This window comes from Sminthopsis crassicaudata, chromosome 2 (assembly GCF_048593235.1).
Source record: "Sminthopsis crassicaudata isolate SCR6 chromosome 2, ASM4859323v1, whole genome shotgun sequence".
In the NCBI taxonomy this organism is placed as follows: domain Eukaryota; kingdom Metazoa; phylum Chordata; class Mammalia; order Dasyuromorphia; family Dasyuridae; genus Sminthopsis; species Sminthopsis crassicaudata.
In genome coordinates this window covers 61,971,989-61,979,585 of record NC_133618.1, presented here as the reverse complement: position 1 = coordinate 61,979,585, position 7,597 = coordinate 61,971,989, and positions in this window count along the sequence as shown.

Sequence of the window (7,597 nt, the reverse complement as noted above, 5' to 3'; positions counted from 1 at the left end):
GAGACTGTGTTATCAGGAGCAAGCCAGTTTTCCGTGAGAAGGGAAAAGATTTAAGATGAAAACAAGCTTGTAACCAATGAAGCAAGCAATACAGAGAGCACAGTGGAAAGGATGAGTAGTATTGAAGGTAAATAGAATTTGAAGGAATAATGACAGCTCAATGTTCAGAATCATTGGAATAGGGAAGGTATGACTAAGTGGGAGTTTATTCATTATTAAGGAATGAATTCAGAAAGATTGTCAACATCCTTAAGGATATCACTTAACAGAATCCTCAAGGCCTTAGGCAGGTCAGATGAGGGGGTCAGGTGAGGAGACTTAAGTGGTGGAAGTCAATAGAATGCTATTTCTCTCCTTTATTTACATATAGACAGGCAGTAGGGCCAGGAGACCAGCAGAGGGAACACACTGGAAAGGCATCTTTCTTTGTCCCCTGCAGTCAGGAAGAGGTCAAGCTAGGAGATTAATGTGAGAAGGAATGCCATCCTTTTCTGTTTCCTGCAGGCAGGAATGGACCCCTGCAAGGATGAAGAGTCCAAGTAAAGAATACCATATGTGTGTGTGTGTGTCCATCCCCTGCAGGTCAGAATGTCTCCCACCCTCCTTCCAAGGCAAAGTGACCACCAGGGCTCAGGCTAGGCCTAGATTCCTTTCTAAGAATGGTTTTCAAAACCTTGTGTACATTCTTTTTACTTTTCTCCATCATGTCAAGCTTTATTCTCCGAGGATCTCTGAATTGTGTAAATAACCAAAAGTTATTAAGAGCTAAATATGGTAAATAGTAGCATAAGATCTTAGAGTTAGAAGAAACCTTAAAAGTGATCAGGCTCAACTTCTTTATTTAACAAAGAAACTGAGACCTAAAGAAATTGGATGCCTTATCCAAAATCACAAGTAGTAAATGGCCCAGCTAGATTGAACCCACAATGTTTGCTTTCCCATGCATCCTGTTTCCACTGTACCACAAAGGTGGGGAATCTCATTCAAAGCTACCCTTCAGGAACAAGTTCTAGTCCTACCCCACAATGAGATTGATTTCCATATACAGTTTCCAGTTCAGTGCCTGGCACAAAGTTAAGTGTTTAATAAATTATTTTTCATTCATTCATTCCACATAAACTAGTTATCTTGAAACCATTTCCAAAAAGAAGCTCTCTTCACATTCCAAGCCATTAGTAACAAGCCCATTGGGATCCTTGTTGTGTGGACTCCTAAGGATCTATACTGGAGTAAAATAGTCTTGGAATTGCATAAACATTAATCTATTCATGAGGGGGAAATAGTCTCACATCATTGCCCCTCGTACAAAGAAAAGCTTCCCTGGAGTCCTCAAGAGAACTTCAGATCACATCCTCTGCCCCCATAGGGAAGGCTCATTCTGAGAAATGTTTTAAAACATTTGATTCTGATTTTAAATAATTAATGAAGTTTTTGGTGACATCTTCATAAACAGCTTAGTATCTCAAATCCGAAATGATACTCTGTGGCGTTCCGGGAGCTATGCCAATTTAAAGGGGGAAAAGGATAATTAAGAAAACCAGGATGAATTAAGCTTTCTGTAATAAAGCGGAACCATCCTTTCATGAAAGCGAACATCACATTAGTTTATGTTGTCCCAAAGATAAAGGAGGACTGCTTCTAAGGCGCTTCCAACTCATGAAAATACATCAGACTGTTTAGCCAAATATTTGAGGGTCATTAGAATTCCAAATCCCCCTTGTCAAGGATGTTTCTTCTCTGCTATTCAAGTGCTGTGTGTATTACAGGGATATGGATTCCATGTGTTTGGGCTGTGTTTTGTATTCACCTCATCAAAATGTTGATATGTATGAGCCATTTGATGTCAAACATGCCTTAAGATTTTCTGGGCCTTTTCCAGTCAGCCTTTTTAAAGATTCTCTCTTTGAACCAGGAGCATTTGCCAAGAGTAAACAGAATTCAAACCTCCAGGGGTCGAAGTTTTGTTGGAAGCAGAGACCCCCGCCAGAGAGAAGGCCTTCACAAGTTGGAGAAAAATTCATTTCATTCTCTTGCCAAAAGACTCCATAAATGGGCATCAGGCCCATGAAAGTCTCTGTTAAAAAAAAAAACAAAACACATTTTAATGTATTTATTTTTATTAATAATGTAACACCCTCCCCCCCACTCCCACCCATCAGGGATTTGTATACTCAGAATACAGACAGACTTTTTAAAAAAGCAGTGTCATAAAGAAATTCTGAACTTTCCAAAATTAACTGTCTGTCACTGAAAGTCATCGGGGTATCTTGAAAAGAGAGCTCAACAGTATGAGCCAGGATGCTTTGGGTTTTGTCCAGATTTGGCAATTCACTGGCTACATGACCTTGGGTCGGACACTTCCATTTCTCCATCTTAGTTTCCCCATTAATAAAATGAAAAGGATTGTTAAAGTCTCTTTTAGTCAGAACATTCTCTAACATGATGTTTTTAAAGTCTCTTTTTGCTCAAATTATAAATTCGAATGGCCATTTCCCAAGGCAAAGTATTTTAACCTTTTCTTATCATGGATTCCTATAATAGTCTGGTGAACCTACATATACCACCTTAGAATCATGTTTCAAAATGTTTAAAATAAAACACAAAGGATTACCAAAAAAAAAAAAACTCATTATAGTTAAATACAATTTTCAAAAATATTTTTACTAAGTTCACAGTTTAAGAATCTCTACAAGCTAAAATTTTATCCAGTTCTGACATTTTGCATTCCCCAATTCTATGTTCTACCATCACTTTTGGCTATTTTGTGTATTATGTGAAAATATTTTTGAGCAAAAGAAGCAGCTAAGTGGCTAAGTAGATTCAGTGTTGGGCCTGAAGTCAGAAAAACGTGTGTTCAAATTCAGTCTCATACATTTACTAGCTGTGTGATGATCCCAGGCAAGTCACTGAATTTCTATTTGCCTCATTTTCATCATTTGGAAAAATGGAGATAAAGAGTACCTATCTCTAAAGGTTGTTGGAAGGATCAAATGAGATAATTTTTGCAAAGTGCTTAGCAGAACATCCAGCACTTAATGAGCAGACTTACTCCCTCCCTTCCTGCCTACTTCTCTCTCTCTTTCTTCTCTTCTTCTCTCTCTTCCTTCCTTCCTCTTTTCTTTTTCTTTCTTCCTTGCCCCCCCTTTCCTCTCTTCTTCTCTTATTTCCTCACTCTCTCCCTTCCTCCTCCCTCCTCTCTTCCTTCCTTCCCTTTTTCTCCTCCCTCCCCCCATTCCCTTCCTTCCTTCCTTCCTTCCTTCCTTTCCTCTAAAAGAATCAAGGGAGCTCAATAACCATGAAAAAGCCAGGAGTTCCACTAATTTGGTGATAATGGGTACCCAATCAATCAAACTGGGTTTTTTGTGCTCTATGGACAAAATAATAAGTTAGTCCTCTGAGTGTTTCACTTTGCTACTGGCTATGTGAGTATTATGGCAACATGGCCTCCTAGTGGGAAAGGTGGTTAAGGTGGTTATTAACATGAAAATAGACAGAGCCTCAGGGATTCAGTCATTCCACAAACAACTGTAATATTATAGTCTCTCTTGGAGTCAAGGTAGAAAATGTTTATGAAAATGTTAACTATGGGAAGTGGTGGGAGTACGAAGGAAGAGACTGACAAAAGACAAGGAAACAGATTCAGTGTTCTACAGGCATGTTCTGAAGCCACTGAATTTCAAAGTAGTTTTGAGATGCAGCCAGGTAGAGTCATAGAGAACTGGCCTTAGGTTCATAGCCATTTGTTCAATATATTTATAAAATTCAGTTCGGATCTTTGTCATAGCCTCCTACTGACACTTAGGTCAATTTTGTTCCTGTCTCATGGAGCTAGTACTTATGATTGTATGAAAATTAATTAAGACAAAGTAAAATATTGATTTGTATAATGAATCTTGTGACTTTCTACATCTTAAAAAATGTTTACTATGTGACAGATTCTGCTTATTTCTTTATGTGAGGTTTGACATTGAGTTCACAAGATTTTGACATATATTCTTTAGTTCATCATGAAACTATATATCACATTAGCTATTCATCATGCTTTTGACAAACAATCCATTTTTTCTAACACTAGTTTTGATAACAGCTCATAGGTTTTCAATGGAGTTGAAATTCGATTCACTCCCTGCCTAGAGGGGCATATTTGCTCCATCTCTTGTATAAATTCTTACCCTCATATGCTACATGCTGCAAAATTCCAAGGCCTTTTGGGAATTTCTGTAATCCCAGATCAATTCTGTTTCTCAGCATATCAAAATTTTTTTTTTTCACAATTCACCATTTCCTCAATGGAGAAAAGGCCTCCAATCTATCATGAAGTAAGCAATCCCCAAGAGAGTTTTGGGTAGAAATTTGGTAATATAATGGAGAAACCCAGATTTTAGAGAATCATCTGGCCTTCTGATGATAGGTTTGAAATAACCTTCAATTTGATCAGTAAAAATCACCATTTTCTTTTTCTTTTTCTTTTTTGTTTTGACTTTTTAAAAATTTTTTAAAGCTTTTTATTTTCAAAATACATGAATATTTTTCAACATTCACTCCTGAGAAGACCTGTGTTCCAATTTTTTTCTCCTTTCCTTCCCCAATCTCTTCCCTTGATAGCAAGCAATCCAACATATGTTAAACATGTGTTTATAATTCCATAATTATTATACTGTACAAGAAAAATTAGATCAAAAAGGGGAAAAATGAAAAAGAAAACAAAAGGCAAGCAAAATACAACAAAAAAGTGTTTTCTACAATCCTCTCTCTGGATGCAGATGGCTCTCTCCATCAGAAGTCTATTGTAACTGACCTGAATCACCTCATTGTTAAAAAGAGTCACACCCATCAGAACTGATCATCATTTAATCTTGTCCTTGCTATGTATAATATTCTCTTGATTCTACTCATTTCACTCAGCATCAGTTCATATAAGTCTCTCCAGGCCTCTCTAAAATCATTCTGTTGATCATTTCTTATAGAGTAATAATATTACATTACATTCATATGCCATAACTTATTCAGCCATTCTCTAACTCAGTTTCCACTACCTTGCCCCTATAAAAAGAGCTGCTACAAACATTTGTGTAGATATGAGTCCTTTTCCATTTTTTATGATTTTTTGGAGTCCAGACCCAGTTTAGAGACTGATGGGTCAAAGGGTATGCATAATTCTATAGTCCTTTGGATATAGTTCATATTGCTCTCCAGAATGGTTGGATCAGTGCACAACTTCATCAACAATACATTAGTGTCCTAGTTTTTTCACATCCCTCCAACATTCATCATTATCTTTTCCTGCCATCTTAATCAATCTGATAGGTATGTAGTGTTACCTCAGAGCTGTCTTAATTGGAATTTTTCTGATCAATAGTGATTTAGAGCATTTTAATATGGCTAGAAATGGTTTTAATTCTTCATCTGAAATTTATCTGTTTATATCCCTTGACCAAAAAAAAAAAAAATCACATTTTTCTAACCATCACTATTCTATTCCTTGTCTTGTCTTACCCAGGGCAAGAGCCTTTTTTTCTTCATAACTAATAGTTTTTTTGTTCATTACGTTGTATCTTATCTTGTCTTGTTTTGTCTTCTCTAGTTTATATCTTTACTGGACATATTTCTGATTCTACAGCTTCAGAAAAGCTGCACTGTACTGTAAAGAAACTGAATAAGAAATCCTCCAGCTGCCTAGTCCCTCTGAAAGTCATTGCTTATTATCTGGGGATTCATTTGGCTGCTTTGCAGCCAGAGTTTGTTATTTCTTGGTGTTGTCTTTTGTTCTGGACATACTTTTCTCTTTGCTTCGGTGTACACAATTTAGTTTTATCACGACCTTGAAGGATTCAAGAAATGTTTGTTTCTCCAGCCTTTTTATAACGTTACTGCCCTCCTTGCACTTTGCAGTTCTGCCATATTGGCTTCCCACTCAACATCCTGTATACATAATGCTCCATCATGACTTTTCTCCTTGCTTTTGCACTGGCTGGTTCCTACACCTGGAATGCAGAGTTCCCGCATCTCTGCCTATCTACTTTGTGGCAGACTAGAAACTAAGAAACAACCCATTGCTCATAATAATAAACTACATTACATCAGAAACAAAAGCCTAAATGTGCATCCAACGTCTCCTTGGAAGCAACAAAAGCTAGCACCATAAATTTGAAGGACTTAAAAGGACCAAAGATTCAAGTGGAATTCAAAACCACTTCAATCAGTTTCTTCAGTATCCCATAAGCACTAGGGTTATGCAGTTATAAAAGGTATAATCAAGCATGACCCAGACACTCCCTGCCTTGAGACCACCTCCAGAAATGCCTCTAAGCCAAAGGGGAGAAGTTTTTGTAATTACACCCTTTGCTGTAAGTTGATGTTTCCTTGCTAAGTAAGATTGGGTTCAGCCACAACCTGGTAATTAATTTGAAAGGGCTCAATTTATTTACATTTTCATTAGCTTTGTTTTTTTTTCTTTTTTTTAAAGGTTACTGAATTAAAAAGAATTGTGGAAATCATATAATTTAGAGCTGGAAATCCTCTGAGAGAGCATTTTGCCTAAAACTCTGATTTTATAGGTGGGGAAACTGAGCTCCTCAGAAATCAAGAGGATTGTCAATAAAAAGTTTTTCTGATTTTAATTTTAATGCTCTTTCTATTACACGATAGTGTCTCTTCTGTTTGATACATTTGGCATCCTGTCTCTGGACAAGCAGACCTGAGTTCAAATCTGGCTGACACTGGGTTGTTGTGAGATCCTTGGTAGCTCAGTTTCCTCATCTATAACATGAAAGTACCTACCTCCCACAGTTGTGAGAATAAAATGTAGCAATAGTTGTATAGTGCTTAGCAAAGGGCTAAGGATGGAGTAGATTCTTGATAAAATCTATTATTTTTTACTTCACTAGCCAAGCCTAACCCATGCTTAGTTCTAAGATCCCATGACATTGATCGTGCCAAAAATGATTGGGTTTTAGTAGTTATTAGCAGAACAGAGTTGACATGAGATTGCAGGTTTTCCAATTCTCCACCCAGGGATCTTTATACTGCATCAGAAAAAATGAAGAGATCAAGCATTTATTAAGTGTCTGTAGACACTGTAGAAATGCCTTATATTTCATTTTATCTCCTGAATAAACTTGTGAGATAAGTACTATCATTAGTATCCCCATTTTACAACTGATAAATCCAAGTCAGAGACAGGGGACTTGCACAGGGTCACAGAGCTAGTCTGTCTGAGGCAAGATTTGACCTCAGGTTCTCCTAATTCTGGAGTCAGTGATCTATCTACTGTATCACTGAGCTGCCCCCAACTTGATCCATTTTCACTGACTATCCCCCATGCCTAGGATGCTCTCCCTCCTGCATTCTCTAGATTTCTCCAAATGCATCTTCTGCCTTTCCTCAATGCTCATGACTTCCTTCTGAGATTCTCCCAATTTGTCTAGTACATATCTTGTTTGTACATAATTGTTTGCATGTTGCTTCCTCCTTTAGGTGGCAAGCTTCTTGAATATTAGACCATTCTTGGTATCCTTGGCACTTAATACAGCGCCTGACACATAGCTGGCACTTAATAAATAATTGTTGACTTGACTCAGGCAGCTGGTGGTGCAAT